The 15134-nt window shown below is 39.2% G+C and overlaps 1 pseudogene; it reads right to left on the reverse strand.

The window, feature by feature from the left end:
* Nucleotides 1-497: 497 nt before the first annotated feature.
* On the reverse strand, nucleotides 498-13756 carry LOC111401197 (annotated as a pseudogene).
* Between the last annotated feature and the right edge of the window lie 1378 nt (nucleotides 13757-15134).

Genomic DNA, 15134 nt, shown 5'->3' on the forward strand with positions numbered 1-15134 from the left:
AACGAATTGGAAAAAATAACTAAACCTAAAGATTGCCCACAAATTTTGACTGTTTGAATAATAATAAAAAAAAAAATCAAAGGATATGAATTAATCAAAACTTATCTCAAACACGTGCTTACGTGTATTCAAACAAATTTATACATATGCACAAAATACTAACTCATCGATGAGTTAATGGTTTATTTTCAATTTCTGATGAGATTTATATACTGGGTGCAAACTCCAAAAAAAATAATAATAAATAAATAAAATAATAATAATAATAATAATAATAATAATAATAATAATAATAATAATAATAATAATAATAAATAAAAAAAGAAGGAAGTCTCGAGAGTTTATGCATTAAAAACATGGTCTTGACTTTCATAAATATCTAAACCAAGAGCATGGCTATTTTTCCACTTCCTACAGGCAAATTTTATGAAGATGAAAAAAAGACTTTTCGCACATAAAAGAATTCAAAGTCAAGTAAATAAACCGAGCTCGTAGAATTCACGCCAACTGCCAAACTTATTCCAGAAAATTTGTTTGGAGAAATAACATTCAAGTTGGGAGTCTTAAACGAATTACTAATTGTCCCAAGACTGAGTTTAGCGTTGACAGAAATGAAATATTTTCCATAAAAAAGAAAATAGTCTCAAACGCCCTTTTCCATAGTTACACCAGAAGGGTTACCCCATACTAAATTAGCTGACCTCTTAACACTAAAACTTCTCTTCTGCATCCTACTCTCTGTCCCCTTCAATGAGTTCTAGTTCTAAGGGGCAATAATTTCCTTCTTAACTAAGCTACAGTATAGTCTCAAACGCCCTTTTCCATAGTTACACCAGCAGGGTTACCCCATGCAAAATTAGCTGACCTCTTAACACTAAAACTTCTCTTCTACATCCTCCTCTGTGTCCCCTTCAATGAGTTCTAGTTCTAAGGGGCAATAATTTCCTTCTTAACTAAGCTAATTAAACTGTATCCAACAAAGGTACCTATCTACGTACAGGCTCTCTGAATGGAGTAGATACTTTTCTGTGTCTTCGCTTATCAATATTTTCCGAGGACCCTTCAAGACGAATATAGTCGTCCATGATTCCCTTCCAAGGGCTTGCACCTCTTGATTGAGTTAAAATAACTCTGTTTGTTCCGGGGAGGAGTAGAGATCCCGGTATACTAATACTGTATAACCAGTACAAACCATGGATGCCATGCCTAGCAATAGAATTGTCTTTACCTATCAGACCTGTTTAAAAATGAGGTACTTTTGTACTTGGAACGTTCATTCGGACCTAAACATCCAAATTTATATTGAATTAAAGAAAGTACTTATCTCTTACAAGTGGGAAAAAAGAAAAAGATAATAAAAGCAAATGAAGCTTGAACTCGATGGAGAGTATACCTGCAATTCAGCATCAGTAGCCGATGCCAATGCCAGTTGAAGCGTGTAATTTCCTTGCTCGTCAATATAATCAAGATCAAATAAAATTTGCCATGTGGTAGGAATGTATGTTTTATTTCCTGTATTCCTATATTCAAGTTTAAAACTAGAACTATAAATAATCAAATAATCAAGAGAGCCAAAAAGTTTTATCCTATACCTGTTTACTTGAGCGAAATACCAATCTGTCTGATAATTACTGACACCAACTGTATAAACTAAATCTTGCTGATAATACAGTTCTGTGTAGCGATCCCATAAACCGTACTGCCTAAACCTGTTGAGTTACAAGTAATGTAAATATGCTTGTGTAGAATTGGAATAAATATCAGCGGAAGAAAACATATTTATCCATGCATTCGCACTTCACACATACTTTTCACCATTGTTAACATATAGTTGGTTCAAAAGGTTCGGGTTTGGATCAGGCACAAAATACTCAGCAGCAGTCCGATCAGGGATGCCAATTTCCCACAAGGTAGGACCGTTTCTTGGAGGATTATATACAAGATTGCCCAATTTAATTGTGTTTCCTATATATCATTAAAAAAAAAAAAAAACAACTTAGATGTACAATGCCTTTTCTTTATAAAAACAGATAATTTAAGAAAGAACAGATATTATGAGTTCAAACCTGGTTGGACGCTTATATACGCATTATATTTGTAATCGCCAATAAATCCAGGGACCCAAGCATACAAACTATAATTCCCAGCTCGAACACCCTTAATTATGAAGTATCCCCTGTCATCAGTTTGTGTCCAGAATTGATAGCCCTGTGGAAACAGAAAAGGGACAGCAATAATAATGAAGAGAGCTAAACCTCATAAGCCAGACTATTTTAAATGAAAACATACGAATGAAGAAGAAAAACCTTATTTTCTCTTTGCCACGAACCAGTGTCTCCCGGAAGAGCCAATCCAATATAAGCAGAGCTTGCTATAATAGGCCTTTGACTGATATAACTGAAACGATATGTTTAAGTTTTTTTAATTTTAAATTTGTTTCATTTAGCATTCAATAAAATCAAAGGAGTATCAGATTCATATTTTGCAAAATGAACTTGACAACATGTGTCATAAGTTACGGCACTGATGCCTCCATTCTCCTGGTAAAAAAACAATTTCCATAGGAGGATTTCTGTAGTTAACTTGAGAAAACAACCACACAATTTTTTAGCTAATTTATTCTTTTCTTTGAATATTGATATCAGAACATAACAGATGGATATACCTGTCACAGACTAGTAATCGACCCATTACAATACCACGTTTCTCAGCATAAGGATAGTCCTCTGACATAGGGAAATCGCATGGCCAACTTTTTGTCTCTATGATCATCTAATTATATATCACAGGAAGTATCCAAATAAACTTAAATTAGATATTCTTCCGGAGAACAATATTGATAAAAGTATCAAGTGATACCTGTTCTTTAGCATCTGCCCAAAGTGTGAATGGATCGTCATCAGCATAAACCGAATTTAGGTACATAAAAAGGGGGCCAAAGACCTTTCCCCATGGTTCTCCATCACGGAAGTTTATTATTAAAGGTCTTCCAGCATAATGAGTGCTAAAGAACATCTGCATATGCACAAAATAAATGCATAGTACATAGAAATGTTGGACAACTGTTTATAATAACTATGCAAGATAATCCTAAGAATAATTGAATAGAACTACCTTTTTTAGGTCGATTTCTGAAGGTACAGATAGAAGCTATTGTTTTGTGGATTTACACAACTGCTAACAGGATCTTATGCTTCAAAGGTAAAGTAATATTTGCAAAAAGAATGTAAATAGAAAACATACTACAATATTTATTAATAAAACCTTCCACGTTTACAATTATTTCACACAAATATATGTCATATTATATAAGGACATAAGTCAGTCATACGAAATACTTACAGATAGGGCAACTGGACCAGCATGAGAAGTGAGGTCTTGCTTGACAGGCCCTGCTGTTTTGAACTCATTGCTTGGAGCGATTATCCAAAATCCAGAGGGCGGGTTGGTACATATCCACCCATGGACTCAACAGTCCTTATGGTCACTTGAATATTGATATTTGTCATCGACCTGCAAGGATAACATATTTAACAAGTGACAAATCTTATAGTTTTCTTGACTTTACAGAACCGGGGCCTCCTTTTCAGTGTTTACTGTGAGTTGTATGGTTCTTATGGTTTTCCTTCAATTTTATTAGTATTAAGACCACCCCCAGTATTAGACGCTTCAAGCCAGATAAATAAAATACGTCTGTTAACATACACATTGAAGCTTGACATGTAATCCTTCGGAAACACTATTATCACTAACAAGATTCAATTAATTAAAATGTGCAATTTACCTACCTCTCCTCTGAGGAAAGAATTGCCAGGATCTGTCAGAATAATTGCTTCTGGGTAGTCTAAAATCTGACCTCTCTTGCGGTCTAGTCTTGCTGGCATTATCCTTTGCCTTTCATCGGATACTACCATGACTTGAAACCTGAACACACATCACAGGAAATTACAAACATTTTGTTATCGACTACATGTGATACAAATGTAATTTTATTTAATAGAAAGTAAGGATGTCCATACAAGCTGGGGTTTAGGTTAAATGCTATTCGGCCTTGTGACAAATTAATATCAGGCCAACCCTCTAGACGCTCAAAAGTTGCATACAAGTAAAATCCAGTAGAGCCACGCAACATTATAAACCTATAAAGTAATTTGAAGTTCAGTATAACTTCACTAGCAAATGAATAAAATCTCCACAGCTAAGTGCATAAATTGGACTTAACTGCACCTTTTGTCAATATTTAGAGGAAGTACTTCATTTGAAGAAGAAGTTCATGGTTTCATGAATGACAGCTCTACTTGGTTTTCATCTTCCTTATTAACCTGGAAACTAGTCCCTTCAAGCCTGGACCAAAACACATAAATCTTAGTGATGAGGACATCCCAGTTTCATTATTTGGACGAGTTTCATTATTTTAGTTGGACTTTTATTTCTTAGTTGGACTTGGGTTATTTTATTTCATGGACTTGTGTAATGGACTTGGCCCTATCTTTCAGGTTTTTAGGTTTTCAGTATTTTCAGTATTTAAACCTATTTTTACATTGTAATTGGCAGACGATGAATTGATTAAATTGCATTTGGCTGAGCCACGTTTCTTCCCCTCTTCCTCTTTTTCCCCTCCCGGTTCCCCTTCTTCTCTTCTCCTCCCTTCTCCTTCTTCTTTCTTTGTTATTCATCCTACATCAAAGTGGTATCAAAGTTAAACCTGGTTCCAACATATCCGTACCCACAACAGCAAGCATGGCCCAAAACACTGGAGAACGACTTGTTTCATTGCAGAATTCAACAGCCCGAACTACTTTATAATCATTATTTCTCGAATCATAACCAAGCCCATAGAAAACATTGGAAAGACACCATAAAGGAGCTGGATATTCAATCGTGGCATCAGTCAAAACCTTTGGAAGAAACTGGTGGTTCAATGAGCTGGGCTTTGTCGATTGAATCCACAATCTGCAGAAGCCAAATCAGCAAGTCAAATCACACACCACCACCACAACTAGCAGAAGCTAAAACAACCACCCTCGCCGTCGCCTACGCAATCGCCGCCACTTTACTCCAACGGACGACACCACCACAACCAGCAGAAGCTAAAATAACCACCCTCACCGTCGCCAACGCAGCAGTGGTTCGAAGTTTGGAAACCGGTGGTCGCAATGGTTCGAAGTCTGGAAACCGGTGCTTATTTTAAAGTTTTGTTTGTGTTTTAGTGCTTTTATTTTATTTTGGACCTCAATTAGTCCCTGTTGTTGCATTTACATAAGATTTATTTGACTTGTATTATTAGAAAAAAAAGTCAAAAAAAAAAAGAGTAAACAAAAAAAAGAATCGAGAATTTTGGGAATTTCCTGACATTATTTTACAGGTACATTTTAGTTGACTGATCAGTACCGCACCTCGACGAACACGAAATTTTCTGTTTTGGTATCTCAGAGCTTAACCGTTCAGAAAGTGGAGACATTCGACGCTGGGACGACTCAAGCCAACTGAACTCAGGGAGTCTCTGTTCCTATCTATTTTTAGTGACACTGTTACTGTATTTTAGAATTGCATCAATTAATTCTTTATGCTGCTAATATTTTGATAATTTAGCTTTAAATCTATTGGATTGAAACTCACGAACCGACCCCATTGTTCACTCGTTTACCCTACGTGACTAGACCTAGCATTTGTACCTTTGCTTTTTATTTTATTGGCATTAGTAGTATTAGCTTGCGATCGGGCCATACGTAATCCCTACAATAAAATAAAATAATAATAATAACAATAGATAAATTTCAGTCACTATTTTTCTTGTTGGCACTCGTTGGTTGTTGATCTCAATAGGCACTTCACCTAACTTGTGTTACCGTGTATGCAATTGCGTAGTGGTCGCGTTACTGCCTCTACCTCTAGTACCCTTGCTATGGACCCCTCCCAAATTGAGGCCCTCACCCGACAGTTGGCGCAGTTACAAAATCAACTAACTGTTGTCCAAACTAAGGTAGCCGCTACTCGTGAGGAGAATAGAGCCATAACCGCTAGGTTGAACACTCTTGACCCAACCCCATATTCGACCGAAGCTGAAAACTCTGAGGCTTCCATTAATAGACCTCATCGTCGTCCACAAGGTGGTCGACACCACGCCCGACATGATCATAGGGAAGGAAATCAGGCTCGTGGGCGAGAGCGGGAATATTACCGTCATGGTACACTATCTCCCCATCGCCACGAGGAGCGCCTCTTTCGAAACATTAAGTTAGATGCTCCTACATTTGATAGTTGTCTAGATCCTAGTGTATTCAATCAATGGGTTAGAGATATGGATCGCTTCTTTACCTGGTATGGGGTCCCGGAAGATCGGAGGGTACAATTTGCCAATTTGAAGTTAACTGGCACTGCTCAACTCTTTTGGAAAAGTGTCGAGGACCTCCTGGAGAGGCTTCATGCTCCCCCTGTTGGGAGCTGGGATGAAATGAAGTATCGTCTTTAAGAAAAATATTTACCTCAATTTTACAGGGGTAACTTGCTAAATCAATGGAACGCACTTACACAAGGTAGTCGGCCTGTGACCGAATATGTTGCTCAGTTTGATGAGTTTCGAATGAAATGTCAGGTCGTTATGGATGAGGTCATGACTTTGAGTAGGTTTAGGCAAGGCCTAAGAGACGAACTTAGGCGTGAGCTTGTTCTTAGAGGTGTCACCACTCTTGACCATGCCTACTCTTTCGTTTGGGATTACGAGTTAGTGACTAGGACACCGTACAGAAATCGTAGTGACTCCCGCACTGCAACCTCTTCTGCATCCACTCCATCCCCTAAGTCTATTCTAGGACCTCCTCCTTCTAATACTACCCCTACATCGGATAGCAAAGGGAAAGGTTCTGAGATTTCAAGAACGTCCTCTCGTTTGTAATGCTTCAACTGTAAGGGTTTTGGTCACATTGCTTCCAAGTGTCCTACTCGAGCCCTAGTTTTGGAAGAGCGTGAAGGTATAGTTGACGAGCCACTAGAGGACCAGGTTTATGAGCCTAAGTTAGAAGAGTTTGATGACTTGGAGGATAGTGAAGATACCTTCTTAGGTTGAATTCAGGCTAGTCCCCTTATCCCACATACGCCTAGAGTCGGTGTTGTCCGTTGCACTCTTACCCAGCCTAGAGATGCCGATGATTGGCGCTGTTATGCCATCTTCCACCCTTACATCAAGATTAATAATAAGGGCTGTAAAGTTATCGTGGATAGTGGCAGCTGCATTAATGCGGTTTCGATGACTACTGTATCCCGTCTAGGGTTGAAGTCTGTTCCTCATCCTCAGCCATACAGCGTCTCTTGGGTTGATACCTCCTCTATAGCTGTCAAGGAGCGTTGTTTAGTCCCCATCCAGTTTCTCGAGTATAAGGACCATATATGGTGTGACGGCATTTCAATGGATGTCGGGCACATTATCTTGGGACGACCTTGGTTATTTGACCTAGATGTAACCATCTATGGTCGATCCAATTACTGCTCCTTCGTGTTTAATGGAAAGAAGATTCACCTTAACCCACTGCCATCAAAGCCTGCTGGCCCACTGGAAACGAAGAAGAGTGTGGAACGAAAGGAATTGCACATCATTAATCCTACGGAGTTTGAGCGTACACTTGTTGGTGACTCAGTTGTGTTCGCTTTGGTGATCATGGAGGTTCCATCCCACTCCACAATAGAGAGCCCTGTTGAAGTCCAGTCGATCCTCCAAGAGTTTCGAGACGTCTTTTCGGAGGACCTACCTGATCATCTACCTCCACTAAGGGATATTCAACATGCCATAGATTTCGTCCCAAGGGCATCCCACCCAAATTTGCCTCATTATAGGATGAATCCTACCGAGCACGCTGAACTTCAAAGGCAAGTGGATGACCTCCTTCACAAAGGATTCATTCGTGAGAGTTTAAACCCGTGTGCTGTCCCCGCCCTATTGACGCCCAAAAAGGATGGCTCTTGGAGGATGTGTGTGGATAGTCGTGCAATCAATAGGATTACGGTGAAGTATCGTTTTTCCATTCCTAGACTTGACGATATGTTAGATATGATGGTTGGTGCCACAATCTTTTCGAAGATTGATCTGAAGAGTGGATACCATCATATTCGAATTCGCCCAGGTGATGAGTGGAAGACCGCGTTTAAAACGAAAGATGGTCTTTATGAATGGCTGGTCATGCCTTTTGGGCTAAGTAATGCGCCAAGTACCTTTATGCGGGTAATGACACAAACTCTCCGACCTTTCATGGGAAAGTTTATTGTTGTCTACTTTGATGATATCCTCATCTATAGTAAGAATAAGGAGCAACACCTTGACCATCTCACACAAGTCTGCTCTACCCTTCGTGCAACTAATCTATATGCTAACGTCAAGAAGTGCTCTTTCTTCACCGATACAGTCCTTTTTTTGGGTTACATTGTCTCTTCGACAGGAGTATCTGCTGATCCTGCTAAGGTCCAGGCAGTTATTGACTGGCCTGAGCCTAATGCTATTCATGACATCAGAAGCTTTCATGACTTAGCTACATTTTACCGTCTCTTTATTAAGAGGTTTAGCACTATTATAGCGCCTATCACGGAGTGCATGAAGAAAGGGGAGTTTCGTTGGACACAAGAGGCGGCTAAGGCCTTTAAGTTAGTCAAGAAGCGAATGACGGAGGCTCCTATTATGCGCCTTCCCGACTTTTCCAAGTCTTTGAAGTTGAATGTGATGCCTCCGGGGTAGGTATAGGCGGAGTCTTGAGTCAAGATCGTCACCCAGTTGTCTACTTCAGTGAGAAGTTATATGAAGCCAAACAGCGGTACTCAACTTATGATAAGGAACTGTATGCGGTGGTCCAGGCTTTGCGCTATTGGCGCCACTATCTGTTGCCCCAGGAATGTCCTTTATTCGGATCACGAGGCCCTTCGTTACCTCAACTCCCAGAAAAGATTAAGTTCTAGGCATGGTCGTTCGGTCGAATATTTGCAGGCCTATTCATTTGTTTTAAAACACAAGAAGGGCGTAGAAAACCAAGCAACTGACGCATTAAGTCGTCGTGTCTTCCTTTTGTCGATCATGAGTGTCAAGGTCATTGGTTTTGAAAGACTTAAGGAGGATTACAAGACATGTCCCGATTTTAAAGATATCTTTCTTAATTTACAAAGGGAACAATCAGGCGCCACAGATGGCTTCCGACTTGAGGAGGGTTATCTCTTTAGAGCCAATAAATTGTGCATCCCTCGAACTTCAGTGCGAGATTTCATCATGTGGGAAATTCATGCGGGAGGGTTAGCCGGTCACTTTGGACGTGATAAGACCATAGAGGAAGTTGAACGTCAATTCTATTGGCCTAGCTTGAAGAAAGACGTGGCTAAGATTGTTAGTACTTGTAACACTTGTCAATTGAGTAAGCAGAAGAAGCAGAACACAGGTTTATACACTCCCCTCCCTGTCCCCAATTGTCCTTGACAAGATGTTAGTATGGATTTTGTGTTAGGACTTCCACGGACCCCAAAGAAGCATGATTCTATTTTTGTGGTTGTCGATCGCTTCTCAAAGATGGCTCATTTTATTCCCTGTAGCAAGACGTCGGATCTGTTCAAGGTTGCCGTGTTATTCTTTAATGAAATTGTCAAATTGTATGGACTTCCCAAGACCATTGTGTCTGATAGGGACGTTCGTTTCACTAGCCATTTTTGGAGAACCTTGTGGCATAAGATGGGTACCAAATTGAAATTTTCTACGGCCTACCACCCTCAGAATGACGGTCAAACTGAAGTAGTTAATCGAAGTCTTGGTAACCTATTACGTTGTCTGGTCCGGGAAAACCTTCGAAATTAGGATTTGATCTTTCCTGTAGCTCAAATTGCGTATAATAGCTCCATAAATCGTTCATTAGGTATGAGTCCATTTGAAGCCGTTCATGGGTACAAGCCTAGGAAACCGTTAGATCTCATCCCTATGTCCCCACAGGCTAGAGTGTCAGTATCAGCCGAAGCATTTGCACAACATCTTCGTGACTTACATATTGAGATCAATAAACAACTTGAAGCTAGTAATGCAAAATATAAACTCCAAGCTGATTTACACAAACGACATATTGAGTTTAACATTGGGGATTACGTTATTGTTCGCATTAGGCCAGAGCGGAGTCTATATGGACCCGCCTCCAAATTGCAAGCTCGCAGTGTTGGTCCTTCTAAAATTTTAAAGCAGGTTGGTCCAAATACATATATTGTTGACATTCCACCGCACCTTGGTTACCACTTTACTTTCAATGTTGAGGACCTTGTAGCTTATAAAGGTCATTTTATTCCCTCAAATGATCCTCTGTCACCTCCTTTTGTGGACCTTGATTCTGATTCTTTTGCCCCTTCTAACCCACTATAACCTCTCATAGCACACAAAGACAAAATTGATGCTATTTTAGATGAAGAAATTGTGTTCACTAATGATGGAGAGGTTCAGCGCTTCCTTGTTCGTTGGGTTGGTCGACCAGATTCTGACTGTGCATGGATCTCCAGGGAGACGCTACAGCAATTGGATCCAGATCTATTGGAGTTTTATCGGAGTCAGTAGGATCTTCCTTGGCCCAGATCGCCTCCCGTCCACCCGAGGGAGTTGGTGAGGACACCAGGTTCAGACCACCACTAACGCATTTCTACAGACGTCGGAAGAAGCTTGCCCAACCACTCAGCTTATGGTTGGGGGATTGGCCGAAGCCTATAGTGATATAGCCACTCGACAGGGTCGAGTTTTCTCTCCCACCCTGGGAGAATTGATGAGGACATTCCAATTTCATTATTTGGACGAGTTTCATTATTTTAGTTGGACTTTTATTTCTTAGTTGGACTTGAGTTATTTTATTTTATGGACTTGTGTAATGGGCTTGGCCCTATCTTTCAGGTTTTTAGGTTTTCAATATTTTCAGTATTTAAACCTATTTTTACATTGTAATTGGCAGACGATGAACCGATTAAATTGCATTTGGCTGAGCCACGTTTCTTCTCCTCTTCCTCTTTTCCCCCTCCCGATTCCCCTTCTTCTCTTCTCCTCCCTTCTCCTTCTTCTTTCTTTGTTATTCATCCTACATCACTTAGTTACTTAGCTAATAGTAATTGTTCGAAGGAGATGACACTTTGGACCTATTCGGAAGCATTTCTAATCTCTTTATATGGCCAGTGTGTTGAAAACAATAATGCAATTGTATCTGATCTGCAACTATAGTTTTTGAGAAAGAAGCGACGATTCTGAAAACTCACATCCGTAGTTCCCAATCTATTCTTAAAAAATCTTGTTATGTCTTCTACATGCTCTAATATTCAATTTTTAGCAAGTCACAAGATACGGTAAATATCTCTTGGTTTGCAGGCATTCAAGGTAAAATCTTTTTGATGTTCTGGTGTTTATCGTTTTGCATAAAAAGTCATACACCACCAGATTGAGGTTGGTATGGAAAATAAAAAAAATAAAAAATTCAAATAGGTGCTAGACATAATTTAGTAAATCTATTCACAATTTTTTTCCTTCATATTTCAAAAAACTAAGGGGCTGCTTTCTTCGTGTTTCAATTTTGTAGTTTTGAGTTTCGAATTTATTTTGAGTTTTGCATTTTGGGGGTCTGTTTTGAAAATTTTGAAAATACGTTCTTTTTGTCATTTTGTAAAATTGTTTCTCAAAACATAAAAATGGAAATGCCTTTGCTTTGAAATTTTGAAGACATTTTTTCATGCTATTTTATTCAAGAAATCACCACACCACCACCAACACCACCACTAGGTCCACTACAAAGCTACCACCACTAGCTCGAATCCACTGCCAACCAAGATCCACACAACCACCGACCGCCAAAATCAACCAAATCATCATCAATTCAACCACAAAAAAAATAATAATAATAAATAAATAAATAAAATTCAAAAAAAATTAAAAAAATTCAACCACCAGAACAAAAAGAATGCAGAAAACATAGAACCATCAAACATACCACCACCATCAAGAACACATAAATCAACCAAAATCAATTCATCCACTGCACCATCAATTCATCCACCGTAGAAATCAAGAACATACCACCACCACCATGAACCATCAATTCATCCACCACACCACATCACTATCGTCGACCACCACCAATACCATTCAACATACCACCACAAAATCAACTAAAATCAATACCACCACTACCACCATCAAACGTACCACCACAGACAGACCACTACCACCTGCTCGCCACCATCACCATCAACACCCAGCGCCGTCAGATCGAAAAATCAAAAAAACCCCAATCGCGCAGATCAACACCTATCGCGACGCTGCGTTCACAGCAGTGTCGCCTCCCCATGCCAGTGCCGGCATCAACACATCTCTTTCATTGCCGATTGCAGTGTTCGACAGAGAAGCTGGAGTCAAGAGAGAAGGAAGCTATTTGGGAAGAGAGAAAGGAGACTGAAGAGAGAAAGGGCTTGAATGAAGTTTCTCTTTCCTCTTTCCCGTGTTTTCCAAAAAATTGGGTTTTGTATAGAAAATATCCGTTTTGCGTTTTCTTCACAAAAAATTTTTTGTTTTCGAAAATTCGATTTTCAAAAACGAAAAAGAGAATGCGTTTTCACAGTTTTGAAAAATCGAAAACAAAAAATGGCTTAAAAACAGCAAAGAGAACAGGGCCTAAGTTATTATCCCAACTCATGTTTTCAAATTGCCTCTATAATGAAAGGACACTCTTACTAGGCCATGTCCATGTACGACACGACAATCCTCGAAACATGTATCCAACAAGCCTCAAGCCCTTGTTCAATCTTTTATATACTTTTAATATCAATGTGTCGAGTCCTACATTAAAAATAATAAAAATCAATAATTTATATTAACGTGTCTGTCCTACTTGTCCAAAAAATCAGTGATATTAGAATGACCATATCCATGTCCATATCTGTGCAACTTAGATATGTCATGAGCACCATCTACCTTAGTATTAGCATTTCCGATTATATTTACATAAATGAATGATGGGACTTACTTATCATAAATGTCACTGGGATGTTCCGGTTTGCTCCAAAGAACGTCCCAATACCTACGTTATTTGACAAGAATTAATCAAAATTTTGATTCTATTCTAGGGATATAGTTCAAAAGAAAAAAAATAGATAAACATTGAAAATAACACTACCCTCTATCGTTTTCTTTACGACCACTTTCCAACAAATTATCAATGCCATTGTACCGTATTCCGGTGATCATACCCCCAGGGTTAGACAAAGTAACATTGACAAGGCCATTATACACCATCACCTGCATATGTGGATTTATACAGCAAAATATAAGATAATAATAAAAAAAATAGAGAAAGAAAAGAAGATAAAGAAACATTAAATCGATTTTACGTATTCATCCAATATCTGCAACTGGACAGGAGGGAAAGATGCTGCATCTGTAATATTGTTCTTCCTTTGAATCCTTCTGCAATAATTACAAAGAAAAATTATAAATTTGAAAGCTCAAACGATTATAGCCAAGCCCGGAAGAGGGCTCGACCCGTAATCGAGACACAAGCAATGATTCGTCTTCTTACTTCCCCAAAAATAATTAACCAAATACCAGTATATACTATGCATATCTACACAATCTCATGTCTGTGTAAGAGTGCTCGATAAAGGTGAACCAAAACGTTCTCAAGATCTCAGCTACTATGCGCTCGGCCGAGTAGCCCATAGACTCGCATTTACTATTTGACGCCCAAATACAAATTTTACTGGAAAAATCATCTTGAACCCTACATTTCAATTTTCAACTTCAAAAAATCTTAACATACCTCCTTGTTTTAAACTTCACATTTCATAAATAACAAATTCATTAAAATATTTTAAAAATCAATTGATAAATCAATTTATTAAATATTAATATATAATATAATATACATTACCACCTCACCCATCCCATTCGATCATCTCACTACACCACCTTTAGTTCACCTCTCCACCGGAGATAGCTATCGGCTCTGACGATCACTCTAATGTCCTCTCCAGCGATTGTTCGACGACCCGTCCAGCAAACTATTCTAATGACCACTCTGACGCCTGTGACCAACTTTGTTTTCGGTGTGACTAACTGTAACAAAATTTGTATTCAGTGTGATTGTTTGTGAACAGGTTAATCTTAAGTCACAATCGATCACAATTAACACAAAATTGGACACAAATAATCACAACAAACACATACTTAATTGCATAGGGTCACCACAAACAAATATGCACACACCGCAAACCTGTGATTAACCGTAACTAACTTTATTTTTAGCATGACTAACTGTGACCAAAATTTTATTCAATGTGACCGTCTGTGACCAGATCAATCTCAACTCACAATTGGTCACAGAACCATCATAGCCAACAATAGAACCATCACAACCAACCACAGAACCATCATAGCCTACACCACCACCAACGAACCAATTATGCACCTTACCACAACCACCAACAACGAAATCACCACAGATCAAAAAATCACCAACACTACAGAACACCAACAACCATCCCAAAACTCTGGGTAAACAAAAGATCTGATAAAAAATCACCAATCACTAAAGATTTGATAGAACTATGCTAGTTCAATCTCATTCATCACCAAATCTAACACCACAACCAATTTTCTCTCCACCACCACCACCCATTAGCTCATCTCCACCATCCAATCACTCACAGCCGCCACCACTTGTAAGCTTACCACCGCTTTCAATATTCTTGCCACCACTTGTGAAGTCACCTCCACCACCACTGAAGTTTTCTCCGTTACCTTTAGTAATCTTCCCATCACCACCTGTCCATCCATGGTCCCCATAGCCTGAATTTACATTTGAAACCTTCTAGTTGGACAAGAGATCGATTTGTTTGGGGAGATAACAAATATTTCTGCTAGCCCTGATGGTGAAGCAAGTGGCGCCGTCGAGAGCTGCCGCTCGCTACTGCTGTAACGTTCGATGAAGCAATCATCGCTGGTCATAGCAGCAACATCTTACTGCGCCTAGTTTAAAACTCATTGTCGTCGCTTGTGGTGTTCGTGCAACACCGTCGTCAGAGGCACTGCTTACGTCGCTGTGGTGGCTACAATAACTTGGTTTCGGTCGCGGGCAGGTAGTGGTGGGTATTGTGTAGTGGCA

This window comes from Olea europaea, chromosome 10 (genome assembly GCF_002742605.1).
Source record: "Olea europaea var. sylvestris chromosome 10, O_europaea_v1, whole genome shotgun sequence".
In the NCBI taxonomy this organism is placed as follows: domain Eukaryota; kingdom Viridiplantae; phylum Streptophyta; class Magnoliopsida; order Lamiales; family Oleaceae; genus Olea; species Olea europaea.